Source organism: Mus musculus, chromosome 11 (assembly GCF_000001635.26).
Source record: "Mus musculus strain C57BL/6J chromosome 11, GRCm38.p6 C57BL/6J".
NCBI lineage: Eukaryota > Metazoa > Chordata > Mammalia > Rodentia > Muridae > Mus > Mus musculus.
The window spans coordinates 121847751-121862865 of record NC_000077.6 but is presented as its reverse complement, the minus strand read 5'-3'; the positions used below and the strand labels follow the sequence as shown (position 1 = coordinate 121862865).

General features: G+C 38.6%; 1 long non-coding RNA gene across 1 annotated transcript; it reads right to left on the bottom strand.

The window, feature by feature from the left end:
* Positions 1-4294: 4294 nt before the first annotated feature.
* On the bottom strand, positions 4295-7298 carry Gm12586. The gene is made up of 3 exons (XR_004691284.1): positions 5974-7298; positions 5723-5783; positions 4295-4545 (listed from the first exon to the last, which is right to left on the bottom strand). It is a non-coding gene; the product is annotated as a predicted gene 12586 (long non-coding RNA).
* Positions 7299-15115: the final 7817 nt, after the last annotated feature.

Genomic DNA, 15115 nt, shown 5'->3' with positions numbered 1-15115 from the left:
AAGTGGAAACCCTTCTTTTCTCCATTTAATATAACATCAGCTAAAGGCTTGCCATACATATTATGGTGAGATGTGTTTCTTATAGTCTGAGTTTCTTTGGGATGTTTGATATGATTGATATTGGTTTTGTCAAAAGTCTTCCATGTCTATCAAGATGTCATATGATTTCTATTCTATAAAAAAAGAGATCACTTGTGAAATTTATAAAATCTATTGATTGACATATTGAACCAGCACTACATCTCTGGAATAAACCAGCTTGATCATGTTGAGTGACTTTTTGATATATTATTGAATGAAGTTTGCAAGTATTTTTAAATAAATTTTGCATATATGTATACTTGTTTTGGACATTGGTCAGTAATTTTTTTACTTTGTTTTTTTATCTTGTTTTATTATCAGGCTAATACTAGTTTCATAGAGTTTGATAATATAGCCTTCCTTTGCTATTTAATAGAATAGTTTGAAAAGCATTTGTGTATTTCATTAAAAGTCTGGTAATTTTTTTAATTAGTAGATATTTGATTACTGCTTCACCTTTATTGCTTTCTACAAAACTGCTCAATTTTTAAAATATCTTCATGATTTACTTTTCATAAGTAATATATATCTAGAAATCTGTTTTCAGAGTTTTCCAATTCATTGGAATATATGATTTTTAAGGTAAGACCTATCAATTTTTCTAAATTTTATTAATGTGTGTGGTAATAGCTCTATTTACCTTCCAGGTTATTAACTTTGAAATATTTCACCATGTTTTTTTATTAAATTGTTTTGAGAATTTTATATGTGAATACTATATTTATATCATTCTCATCCCTCCCTTTCCCCCAAACTCCTCCCACTTACTCAAATTCACATCGTCTTTTTCTTTCATTTTTCTTTCTAACCCTAACACCTAACCCTAAACCCCCAACCCTAAACCATAACAGCAAACTCAACCCTAACAACCCTAACCCTTAACCCAACTATTAACTCTAACAACCCTAACCCTTAACCCTAACAACCCTAACCCTTATCTAATCCTTAACCCTAACAACACTAACCAAAACCTAACCCTTTTACTCTAACCTCTAACCATAAAGTAACCCTAACACTATCCTAACTCTTAACCTTAACCCCTAACTCTAAGCCCTTAACCCTAACCCTTAACTCTAACCCCCTTAACTCTCCCAACTGTAAGCCTGATCCTAACAACCCTAACCCTACTCCCCCAACCCCTAACCATAAAGTAACCCTATCCTAACCCTTAACCCCAAACCTAATCTAACCCTCTACTATAACCTCTCTAATCCTAACCTAACCCTGTAACCCTAACCCTTCCCTGCCCCCAACCTTGTATAGTAACTCTAACCCTTAAACTTAACCAACCCTAGTTTAAACCTAAACCTACATTCTGTATCAGTTGACAGTTCAACCACAAAAGGAAAGCTCCTATTTCTAAATCCTGATTTGTTGAAAAATTCAAGTAAAACTTTTCATAGATGTTTTTGATTTTCAATCTTAAAAGCTCTGAGACCTGATATAGATCAGTAGCTCTAACCCTTCAATCCTAAAGGCTTGATTATAATAAAATACTTTTCATTTGCATTGGTCTGGCATTTTGAGGTATGTTGGATCAAGTAGACCTTATAACACAAAGGCTTTACCTTATTGAGTACATTCATAAGGTTTCTCTCCAGTATGTATTCTTTTCAGAATTTGGAGATAAATGTGAAGGGCAAAGGCTTAACAACATTGCTTCCATTCATAGGGTTTCTTTCATTATAATGAGGACTACAGAAATGTGCAAAGGTTTCATCATATTCAACACATTCATAGGGCTTCTCTCCAGTGTGATTTCTGTCATGCTTTTAGTCTGAATTGGGGTTTTATTGCTATGAAAAGACACCACAACCAAGGCAACTCTTACAAAAGACAACATTTAATTGGGGATGCCTTACAGATTCAAAGGTTCAGTCCATTATTATCAAGGAGGGAAGCATGGCAGTGTCCAGTGCTGGAAGAGCCCAAAAGCCCATCCCTACAGTAACACAATTCCTCAAATAAGGTCATATCTCCTAACAGTGCCACTTTCCCATTGGCCAATCATATTCAAACCACCACCTTTGAAGATCACTGTGACTTGCAAAGGCTTTGGCACATTGGTTACATACATATGGTTCCTCTCCATATATGTTCTTTTATATATTTGTAGGTTACTTGGTTATGAAAAGGCTTTACCCCAATGATGACATTCATAGGGTTTCTCTCCAGTGTATATTCATCTATGAACTCAGAGACTACTGACCTGAAATATGACTTTACCACATGGATTACATTCATAGGGCTTTCCCTCAGGTATGTGTTCTTTTATATCTTTGGAGAAAATCATGAAATGCAAAGGACTTACGTTGATTACTTTTGTAAGGTCTCTCTTCAGTATGAATTATTTCCTGCCTTTGAAGTTGAACATAAAAGTATTTACCACATTGATTACATTCATAAGGTTTCTCTCCGGTATGTGTTCACGTGTTTGGAAACTCTGGTATTGTGAAAAGGCTTTATCACATTCATTATATTTCTAAGGTTTCTCTCCAGTATGCTTTCTTTTATATATCCGGAGATTATGTGGTTGTGAAAAGGCTTTACCATATTGACTACATTCATAGGGTTTCTCTCCAGTATGCATTCTTTTATGTTTTTGAAGACTACTATGACATGTAAAAGCTTTACTACATTGATTACATTTATAGGGTTTCTCTCCAGTATGTTTTCTTTTATGTATTTGAAGATAATTATGATATGCAAAGGCTTTACCACATTGATCACATTCATAGGGTTTCTCACCAGTATGTGTTCTTTTATGGTTTTGAAGACTATTGTGACAGGCAAAGGCTTTACCACATTGATTACATTCATAGGGCTTTTCTCCAGTATGTGTTCTTTTATGGTTTTGAAGATTGCTGTGGTATGCAAAGGCTTTACCACATTGACTACATTCATAGGGTTTCTCCCCAGTATGTGTTCTTTTATGGATTTGAAGATAACCATGATATGCAAAAGCTTTACCACATTGGTTACATTCATAGGGTCTCTCTCCAGTATGTGTTCTTTTATGTATTCTGAGATTACGTGGATTTGAATAGGATTTGCCACATTGATTACATTCATAGGGTCTCTCTCCAGTATGTGTTCTTTTATGGTTTTGAAGACCATTGTGACATGCAAAGGCTTTACCACATTGATGACATTCATAGGGTTTCTCTCCAGTATGTTTTCTTTTATGTATTTGAAGATAATTATGATATGCAAAGGCTTTACCACATTGATTACATTCATAAGGTTTCTCTCCAGTATGTATTCTTTTATGATTTTGAAGACTACTTTGACATGAAAAGTCTTTACCACATTGGTTACATTCATAGGGTTTCTCTCCAGTATGTGTTCTTTTATGTATTCGAAGATAATTATGATATGCAAAGGCTTTACCACATTGATTACATTCATAGGGTTTCTCTCCAGTATGTTTTCTTTTATGGTTTTGAAGACTACTGTGACATGCAAAGACTTTACCACATTGATTACATTCATAGGGCTTTACTCCAGTATGTGTCTTTTCATGACTTTTAAGTCCACCATGATATGTAAAGGCTTTACCACATTGCTTACATTCATAAAGTTTCTCTCTAGTATGTGTTCTTTCATGACTTTGAAGACTACTATGACATGCAAAGGCTTTACCACATTGATTGCATTTATAGGGTTTCTGTCCAGTATGTGTTCTTTTATGAATTTTGAGAATACATGGTTGTGAAAAGGTATTACCACATTGATTACATTCATAGGGTCTCTTTCCAGTATGTGTTCTTTTATGGTAGTGAAGGCTACTGTTAGATGCAAAGGCTTTACCACATTGATTACATTCAATTAACTCCAGTATTGATTACATTAACTCCAGTATGTGTTCTTTCATGACTTTGAAGTCCACCACGATACGTAAAGGCTTTACCACACTGATTACATTCATAAGGTTTCTCTCCAGTATGTGTTCTTTTATGTATTTTGAGATGACTGGAACATAAAAAGGCTTTACCACATTGATGACATTCATAGGGTTTCTCTCCAGTATGTGTTCTTTTATGTATTTGAAGATGACTGTGTCGTGAAAAGGCTTTATTACATTGATTACATTTGTAAGGTTTCTCTCCAGTATGAATTCTTTCATGCCTTCGAAGCTGACCATGGCATGCAAAAGCTTTACTACACTGCTTACATTCATAAGGTTTCTCTCCAGTATGTGTTCTTTTATGTATTTGGAGATAACTGTGTCGAGAATAGGCTTTACCACATTGATTACATTCATAGGGCTTCTCTCCAGTATGTGTTCTTTTATGGGTTCTGAGAAAACTGTGTTGTGAAAAGGTTTTATCACATTGATTAAATTTGTAGGGTTTCTCTCTAGTGCGTGTTCTTTTATGTATTTGGAGACTACTGTGATGTACAAAGGATTCACCATATTGAATACCTTTACAGGGTTTCTCTCCAGTATGACTTCTTTCATGCCTGCAATGATAATTGGAACATGTCAAAGCTTTACCACATTCATTGTACTGATGAATCTTTTTATCTGTAGGAATTAATTTTACAATTCAGTCTAGTTGCAAAGAGGAATCAGATCTTAAGGTTTTATCACTTTGTTTACAATCCTGGTTTCCCCTTCATTATGGGTGGCTTTGCTCCTTTAAAGATACCTGTAATGGTAAGAGTCTTTATTACATGGCTCACATCTGTAGTGTCTTTTTTCTCTATGAGGTTTTTCATATATTTGAAGAGAACAGGAAGAACTCAGAGTTTTATCACACTGAGTGCATTCATAAATTTCATATTTTCCTATAGTGCAAAGTATACTACATTTGCATATAGAATTTCCAATGGAAACTTGTCAAACAGAGAAAAATTTCCACATCCCTAGTACTTAAAGGAATTTTTTGCAGTGTTAGGTTGTGGATATATTCCCAATGAATAGTGGATATAATTAGTTAGTTGGAAAACTAACTAATTATAAACTTGTATCACACTGAGAAAGTCTACTCAAATGGGGACTATCTTCTAATTGCTCTGGGAGAGAGAGGGGTACATTGCTTCTTTCAATATCCCTACGCTCACATGGCTTGTATCCATTGTGACACATGATATACCTACTAAAAGAAGAATAAATGAAAGATTTACACATTGCATTCACACAGTTTGACTCTTTGTTCATCAACAACATGTGGTATAGGGATTAAGGTTTCTCCCCAACATTTTTGACTCTCATAAACTGCCACTTTCACTAACCTTAGCAATGTTACTACAGGTATATGAGCAACACCAGCTTTACTATGGAATATTTCCTTATTAGAAGGTTTTGAACATATGCACCCACTCAATGCATATATCTTCTGCAATATGTGAGTGGTATGAGTCTAAATAGGTTGCCAGGTCTACAGAGTAGGTGCAATGTGGCTAGTAAGTAGTAATATCTGATGAGGCATTGTTTCCTTGTCTTTTCTCTCCGAGGAATGCCTTGCAAACACAAATCAGACACCTGACACTGAGGTTCATGGATTTTTGAGAATTTAATAATCATCAGTATACTTAAAGAAGTGCTTTTTGTATACTGTTGTTTTCCTATAAAACATACAGGACACATTAAAAATTCCTCAAAGGCATATTATACCAACTTGCATGTGAAAATTACCTTGCATGTCTTCTAGAACTTTGACAATGCTCTTCAACATTATGGCCTTCCCAATTGTAGCCTAGAATATAGTACCAGAAGAGATATGAATTATTATTGGAAATTAGGGGAATTTTAACTTACAATCTTCAGTGAACCTGATTTATTCACCTTATTCTTCCTCATTCTCAATTGAAATTACAGAAGAGCATCACAAAAAGGAACAGTCGTTCCCTTACTTGAAAAAAGTGAAAGAAAATTCAGTGTCTTACCTATAGCAGTGAGGTTCCTGTAGGTCTCCAGCATCACATCTTTGTAGAGGCTCTTCTGTGAAGGATCCAGCAAAGCTCATTCTTCTCGAGTGAAGTTCACATTTACATCATCATAGGTTACTGCACTCTAAAATATCCCACAAATGTGTATAACAGAAACCATGATACAGACATCACTGTAAATGTATACTTCAGTGACAATATAGTCATATAATTCTGCTCCATTTATTTCTTAACTCAGAGGTGCTAATATAATTATCAAATCATCTTAGAAGTAAACTCAATAATGAGGTTCACCTCTGTCATTGCTTTACTCTCTGAATAGGATATATAGCTTTGCAAGAGAAATGTCAACTAACGGGGTTGGGGGGTGGGGAGGAGAGGGATGCCTTTAATCCTAGCATTCAGGAGGCAGAGTCAGGTGTATTTCATTGAGTTGGATGCCAGCCTGGTCTATCCAGGAAAGCCAGAGGTACATGTCAAGACCCTGTCTCCCCTGTAAAATCAATCAAACAAGAAAGTGAAAAAGAACTCAGACGTTTTTACTGAAGTTCCCTCAAAGAATTATACATTCATTCCAGTTCTGTATTCATCTTCCAAAATCTTGAAGTACCCCAGTTAAAACTGTAACATTAATAGGATCTTACTAAAAGGGGATATATGTTTAAACAGTTACAAATGGACAGATGAAATATTAGCAATGTAAATGTTGATTCAAACTCAGCAACATAGGGCAGGAAAGATGGCTCAGCAGTGAAGAGCTCTTGCTGGTCATGCAAATAATTGAGCTCAATTGCCAGTACTTACAAGGAGGCTCACAACTACTACCCATTACTCCAAGTTCAGGAAGTCTGAGGCTTCTGAGGACCAGGCACACATGAGGTGTATACTCATGCATACAGGCAAAATACTCATATTAATAAAAAAATCAAACAAACACAACAGATAGGAAGAATGCTATGTGCCTGCAACTTAATGACTAAGAAAGTTCAGGCAGTATTAATGCCATGAATACATGCCATCATGAGAAATAGAATATTCTGCCAGATTTCAAAATTCACATGGATAAAGATCAATACAACAGCATATGCCTGACATGTACCAAAATTTATATTTCATGTCTATCAGCCAATAATATAAAAACAAGCAAACAAACAAAAAGCCAAGCACGTTGACCCACATTTAATCCCAGCATGCTGGAGTCAGAGTAAGGAGGAGCTTTTAAGTTTGAGGCCTGCATGTTCTACATAACTACCTACACAGAGAAACTTTGTCTTCAAAAACAACAAAACCAAAAACTACAAAATTAAAAATATAAAACCACCAGGCTCACAAAATAGCTTAACATTGAAAAGCAACTGCTTCTACTGCATCTTATGCAATTTAGAGAAAGAGTCTTGCTAAGAGCCATCTAGGAGAAACTGAAAACTAGCAGGTGATCTTCCTGAGATGGTTCTGCCATAGATTTTCTTCTTTAGGTAAGGCCAAGGAGATCACATTTGAGGAAAGATCCCTGTTATCAATATGTTTTTCCTGTTGTTACCATTAAATATATAACACTCACTAGGTATTGACCCACCATGTTGAATAGATTTCTGCAGAAGAAGATGCAGTATCTTGTAATGATGCTATATAGACAAATATATAATGAGTCTATAGAATTCCTGATTTGATTTAAATAATTTTAGGAAGAAAGATTTTAGAGATGGTCTTAATTGATAGAAAGATGTAATAAAGTTAAAATCAAGAATAGATCGTGCTCACTCTTCATAATAGTAAGTAAAGGTTGCAAAATAAAGAATCCAATGAGCTTTCATATTTACATTAAAAAGAGAAATAGACTTGGGACAATTTCATGTTCAAGGAAAAACATTTAGGAACAAGAATAAAGTCACTGGTGTGCACTATGATGCACATGGCAAGGTCATGTAAAAAAGTGTTGCTTTGAACTTATGATGAGCATATTATAATGAAACAATGCTTTGAACTTAATATCAACATCCTTCTGTAATTCCCATTTTATGTAACATTTTATCTCTGAGGTAATTTTCTAAAGAACTTTTTGTCTAAGAAGGTATAAAAAGATCAGAGAAAAGAAATGAAGATATTGGTTGAATGGTTTGGCTTGGGGAACTTTGCCCCATCCATCCATCCATCCATCCATCCATCCATCCATTCAAATGTGTATGTCTGTTCATCTATATGTACGTGTATATGTGTATATATGTAAGCATGCATGAATACTTATGGAGTTGTGATAGATGGTCAGGTCCAGCCAGAGTACAGGTGTATGAATGTTTGAATATGTATCTGTCTATGCATATTTGCCTGTATAGAGCATCTTAATCATTTTTCTTCCCTTCCTATCTGGTTCACAAAGAGCTTAACCAGCTTAGCCAGTGAGGCTTCTGCTAACTCACCAGAGAAACCACAAACAACAAATCCTTTTACTTAATTCCCTGCTGCTAAACAGGATGTGCTGCTAACAGCCAAGTATTAGCATCTACTAAGGGACAGGTAATAAAGAGTTAACTTTTTAGTGCTTAATGAAGCACTGAACAGTAAGAAAGAGTTAAATTTCCCTAGTGTTTATTTAGTATAAAGAGTTAAATAAAGCAGAGAGTTATAATGTTTAATAAAGCAGAGTTAAAGAGAGAAGAAGCCAAAAATTTTTAACCATAGAATAAGCAAGAAAGTTTTAAGAGTCTTTTAGAAGTTATCAGAAAGCATTCAGTATAGTTAGAAAGCTAGAAGGCCAGAGACCATCAGTCTTTAAAACTACATCTGGAAACATCAGCCTTTAAAACCTCATCCAACACTGTGTCCCATTTCAAGCCCATTCCTGGTCAGGGCTCCCAGCAGATTTTATAATGGTAAAGGCATGACAGCATGGGAAGGAGGCTCACTGATCAGTTTAATCCACAACGCACTAGACACAAAAAACAGGAAATGGGTTGAGTCTATAGACACTCAAATCCCATGCCCAATGAGGAATCTAGAAAGGCTCCGCCTACAAATGCTTCTATAAGCTCTCCAAAGATAGTCACAGAGAAGTGACAAGAGTTTAAAGACATTATCCTATCTGGGAGATTTTTAACTCAATCAACTACATCCTGACCCTGTTCACTATTGGCTAATGGTCATCCTAGGATAAGAATGCATTTAGTCTAACTTCAATGATCTGCAAGAGCTGCAGGAGTCTGCAAGAGCTCATACACTGTTCAAATGTTAGAAGTCTCTTCTGACACTCAAGACAATCTCTTGATTGCCACATCTTGTAAAATCAGAAACCAAGTTTTATCTTTCCAAAAACAATGGCACAGAATACCCCTTCTCATTCCAATAGAGAGGAATCTATACATAGTGAAGGAAGACTGGACCAAAGCAAACACAGATGGCTGGAACAGTGCTGAACTGAAACCACAGAGGAAGAATCCATGACCTTCAATCTTTCTTGTTTCCAGAATTTGGGTGATCCTGCCAAATTTGGATTCTAAATTGGGATGGACCCTGCCACCCTTAGACCACAGTTGTAGCAGGTTATATATGAAGTCCCTTCCAGGGACTAGGAATCACTTAGCCTACTCCCCCTTCCATTCATGGAAGGCTTAGCAGGAGGGAGTGTTTCCCTTAGGACACCTTTTTAGGCTTCCAATCCTGAGCAAGGACCTTCTCTTTAAAAGTGATAATCTCTTGGAAAATTCAGGCCTGTCTCAGTATCTGTAGTACTCATTCAACAGACTCAATCAATAGTCCATCTAAAAATTCAGCCCATTATTTTTAACTCTGTTGGCCTTAATTTCTGAGGGCATGGGCAGAATACGAAAGATTTTTGGATCAAAATACTACACAATTGACTTCTAGCTAAATTTTTCATGGGGTCTATTTTCCACCAAAACCCCATGGCCTGAACTTCTGTCTGCATTACTGGCAATATTCAGATCTTCCAAGTACTACAAGAAAAGCTGATTAAGCTCTGAGTACAGCTTTCTATGCCATTTGATATCTCAAGTGATATTTTCCACATTCCCCCAAACAAGAACATTTTTAGACTGTGTCCAGCAGCAAAAATAGTCTTTTTTTTTTTTTGCCTATGATTTTCTTTTTGTTCTAGCTTGCTACTCTGCTGCTGCTGTGATTGAATTCTCTACCCAAAAACATTATCTCAGGTAATGAACAGGTTCACTCGTTTGGTCCTGTCAGATTTGCCAAGAAATGAGTAAAGGCAAGCCTTTAGGATCAGGAAGAGGAAACTAAAACTGTTTTTCCATACAAAGTCCCCAAACTAACAAAAACTCAAGTTTTACTAAAACATGATAAACTAAATGTTCAGAAGACAAAATCAGGTGAAGGTCTATCATTTCCCAGGGAAACAATAATATAATTAGATTATAATGAATAAAATCACACACCATAGATGGCACCATTGATAGAAGGAGACAGAAAGACAGACCTATAAGGCTTTTAAACTACAAGATTACAATAATAATAATAATAATAATAATAATAATAATAATAATAATATCAAAGAAATTACAGGCCAGCACTCATCCTGTGTACCCTGTTTCTCCTCTTTGCCAGAAATAGATTGGAAGTGGCAAAATGTCAGTTAATTGAACAAAGAGGCAGCATAAGGAATAGAAAAAGATTGATTTTTTATTTTATTTTATTTTTTACCAAATCCACATTGAATAGAAGCCTAATATGCAAAATATATAAAGACCTCCAGGAACTAGATGTTCCAAAGCAAAAAAATACAACTAAAAAATGGGGTATAGATCTAAACAGGGAATTCTGAACTGAAGAATCTCAAATGGTCAAGAAAGACTTAAAGAAATTTTCACCATCTTAGTGACATAACCCAGACTCAGAATGACAGATATGGTATGCATTCACTTATACGTGGATATTATCTATTAGGTAAATGATAATCAAACTATTATCTATTAGGTAAAAAAATAATTCCACAAAACTACGGAGGTTAGGTAAAGAGGAGGGCTATAGGGTGGAAGCATGGATCTCCCTCGAGAGGGGAAACAGAATAGTTTCTGTAAGTAGACTGGGGTTTGATGGGAGCAGGAGTGGGGGGGATCAGTTGGGGTTGTGGGGTGGGATGGAAAGAGTACAGTGCAGGAAGAAACAGCTGGAATTAGGGGGCACTTGGGGATTAGTGTAGAAACTCAGTGTAATGGCAGCTTCCTGGAATCTATGAGGGTGACCCTGATGAAGACTCCTAGGAATGGAGATTATGGAGCCTGAACTGAGCATCTTTGAAGCCAGGCAGGGCTTCAATGTTGGGGGTGGGTTACATTTGGTTGAGCTGTTGGTCAAGGAGGCCTCTTGGAGATCTTAAACAAGCCATGCTGATGCTAGGACAAAACTTGGCTCTCTGAAAACTGACAGCAGGGCCCCATCACTGAGGACAAATTCCACACAGCTCACTGAACATAGAGGTCAAGCTTCAGCCTATGTTCTAGTCTCTTGTAAGAGAGAAGATGCTCTATAGGCTACAGAGAGAGAAACCTGGACACCAAGCAAGCCACAAAAACCCTCTACCTACAATTGGTCCTTCCTGCAAGATGTGCTGGGGCATGGTGGTAACAAACTTGTTTAAGTGGCCAGCCAATGCTTGGTTTAACCTGAGGCCCTGGACATGAAGGGGGTCCATGACTAACACTGTCTGGATTTCCAGGAACCCTACAGAGACTTAAATTGCAAGCATTGGCTGGCATAGGTCTGTGCCAGGTCCTCTGCTGATATGTTATGGCTGTCAGCGTGGTGTGTTCGTGGGACTCCTAACAGTGGGAGCAGGTGTAGCTCTGATTCTTTTGCTTGATCCTGAGACTCCTTTCCTCTTATTGGTGTTGCCTTGTCTGGCCTCAATATGAAGGCTTCACCTTGTCTGTTTCTATCTTGTTTTGTCCTGTTTGGCTGTCCTCTCTTGGAGGTCTGCTGCTCTCTGAAAAGGAAGCTGAGCAGGGTGATCTAGGGGGGAGGAGGATGGGAAAGGCGGGAAACAGCTGGGAGGAGTGGAGGGAAACAGTGGTCAGGATGTATTGTATGAGAGAAGAATCTATCTTCAATTATAGCATTAATTCAGTATTGCTTAAATGAAAATGCCAAGGAGGAGGAAAGCAATAATGAACAAAAGAAGCCAAGCAGTGAAGACGGGGACAGCGTGATTGGGACAGACACGGTTCTCCTTCTGTTTGTGTAGACGGTGACCGTCACACAGGAGTATAAGAGTATGTTTTAATTGTCATCTCAAAGACTTACTTCTCCATCTACTAACCTGTGCTAGTCCTGGAAGCTTCTAGCCTCTGTGCAATCTTATGTGAGACTTACAGCTGAATAAACTCACCCTTTCTTTTTCTTTCTGAACTCTGGCAGGCTGGTCAGCTCAGTTGTTCTGGCTCTAAACTCCTCTCCATGTTAAACGATTCAAACTGACTTCTCTCACTTCTGACTGAATTGCTCCAATTGGCCGCAAACTAGACTAGCATTCTGTGTTAATCTTCTGGCTCCTCCTCATCCTCTGGCTTGTTTTATCTTCACCTGTGTCTAGCTTATTCTCTCTAACCTGTCTCTGTAAACCTGCTTCCTCCTCTCTCACTCTGCACTGCTTCCTCTATGTTGCTTCTCTTCCCTCTGTCTTCTCTAGAGACTTGGGCAGATCCTGTTCTGTTAAGCCTTTCCCTGATTCTTTAGACATCACTTTCAAACACAGGTGCTTCCTTCTAAAACTAACTTTACATTCATTGCTTGGATTCAAAGGTGTGTGACCCCTAAACTTTAATTTTCCTACCCTCCAGCTACTACTGATTTCCCTTCCAAACAGAGAGGCCCCGGGCTCTAAAGCTCTCTGTATGGTGATCAGAGAGGTGGGCTCTGTCTGTGCAGCTCCCCATGCCTCCTTGTGATCTCACCCAAACCCAGCCACACTGAGCCCACGCACAAAACAATGTTGAGGAATAATTTAATGTCTGTTTCCTTACACATGTATTATGCCACATGATGTGGGATCTCCCTACCCACCTGCACACCACCACACATACCTGAAAAAACCTCTGTATTTCAGAACCTCCTTCTGTACCCTGGGATTGAATTTCCCTGAATCACAACATTCATTGTGGCTGCTGGTGATGGAAAGGTAAAAGGATTTTAATCAAACATTGCTGAAGGATGATCCCCATCACCTCCTTTCTACCAGTTTTGAAAAGAATTGTAAAATTTATCACACAAAACTGAATGTGCAGTGCAAGGTTCAGAGCTTCTAGAAACCAGATCTTTGGTTTCTAAAATCTGTCTTCCCACTGCACACCAAAAGTAATGCTTGTGTGTGCACACTGGGCAGTGATATTATAAGCAACAGAGCTTCCTATGGCCAGAGCTGCAGAGCCTCCTCCTCCCCAGGGAATCCACACTCAGGCAGACTCAGAGGCCAAGGCCCTCTGCTCATGTCACCACATGTACCAAAAGAACCACAGTCTGGTTCTCAGTCCATCACAGTCCAATCAGATTGGACTCTGATTGCTTAGCCAACCTGTTCTTCCTTGTGGCTGCCACAATCACGATGGCATGGCTTGTAGTCTCCCTTTCGGCCCTCTGATGAACATCAGAGGAGAATATGGAAAGAACCTGCCAGCTACCTCCCACTTGCGCTCCTCCTGATTGCTAGCTTTTCCACAGGACAGTAGCAGCTCCCCTACTGGAGAAGTAGAGATTAAAAGACTCAGATAGCATAGGCCTTTCCAGCTCTGTCCTTCCACCCCACCCTAGGAGCAGACAGAGCCCTAGTCTGGTAAATTTGTATTTTAGTGATATCTTCCATTCTTCAAGGTCACCTGTTCATCTTCCAAGGCACAGAGTCCTTTGTGTGCATATGTCATTACACACTCAATGTCCAGCATAACCATGCCCTGCTTCACAGCTGGGAAGTGCTGCATCCAAACTTCAGCCAAACTCAAACAGTAACAACAACTGAAGCAAAAGGTGGCTACGAATCTGAAATCAAGGAACAGTAACTGGGAGGTGAATGAAAAAAGAAATAAAAAGAAAGGCCGTGGCTGCCCCTAGGTATAGTGGAGTAGAAAGCTTACTATAGATAAAAGTGAGGTAATTCCATGGCTCAGATGGGTAGTTTTAAAACTCTGTTATGATATCTCTCTTTAACTTAAAGATCTAGGGCGTTTAATCAAATGAAAGCAAAGTCATTGCCCTGGGGAGCAAGAGACTGGGATCAAGGAGACCTCAGCTAATGTAGCTTGTTTCAGAAACATTTTTCTGAATGGCTGAAGATGGGGGTGTTCTAGATTTAATAGGTCTTCCTTATTAAAGGGCAGAAAATCACCCCACACACAATTAAAAGATTAATTTTAAAAAGTCTTTTTGATAACAGTTTGCATCTATCTCTGGTTTGTAGTGACATTTTGGGGAATCCTGGAATTTGGGTTTCCTTATAAAACACAGATTTTCCCATAGTGAAGTAATTCAGAGGCTACTGCTGGGTCCAGCAAGTGGCTAGGACAAGGGACCTGCCCCCTAGCCCCGGGTTGGACCCACCACACTAGCTCTCCATGTTCAGACCCCTGCTCCTCCTGCTGTTGGATGTGATCTGTATTCACCATATCCCAAGTTCCGAGCTTGCCTGAGTGTGCTTTACAGCACACAGCAGCAGGGCTCAGAGCACAATACAAGCAACCATTCAAAGCTGCTCAGCGAGTAAGCTGATCCTGCCTCAAGGCACCCGGAAGAACCCGCCTCCTCTTCTGATTGGGCAGGTCCGTCTGAAGGCTCTGATTGGCCAGTGAGTCTTGAGCGACATGAGCACCTCCCTTATGTTCAGACGCGATGAGAGACGCAGAACAGTGACTCCTTGCTTAGACTTGCAGCCCAGAGCCAGACCTTTTCCAGATCTGCAGGGATTTGCATTTCAGTAGTAATTGTGCCCGTCCTCCAACAGCCTACCCAGTCCAGGGGAGGACCCACCGCTCCAGCTTCCACTGTTCAGCTGCCTGCTCCTCCCCTTTGTGGGCAGTGACCCTAAACTACCTGGTGCAGACTTCAGAGACTGCCTGAGCTCCCTTCACAGTAGGCACTTCCCCTTCTCCCTCCTAGGATCAAAGTACATAGCTTGCATAGA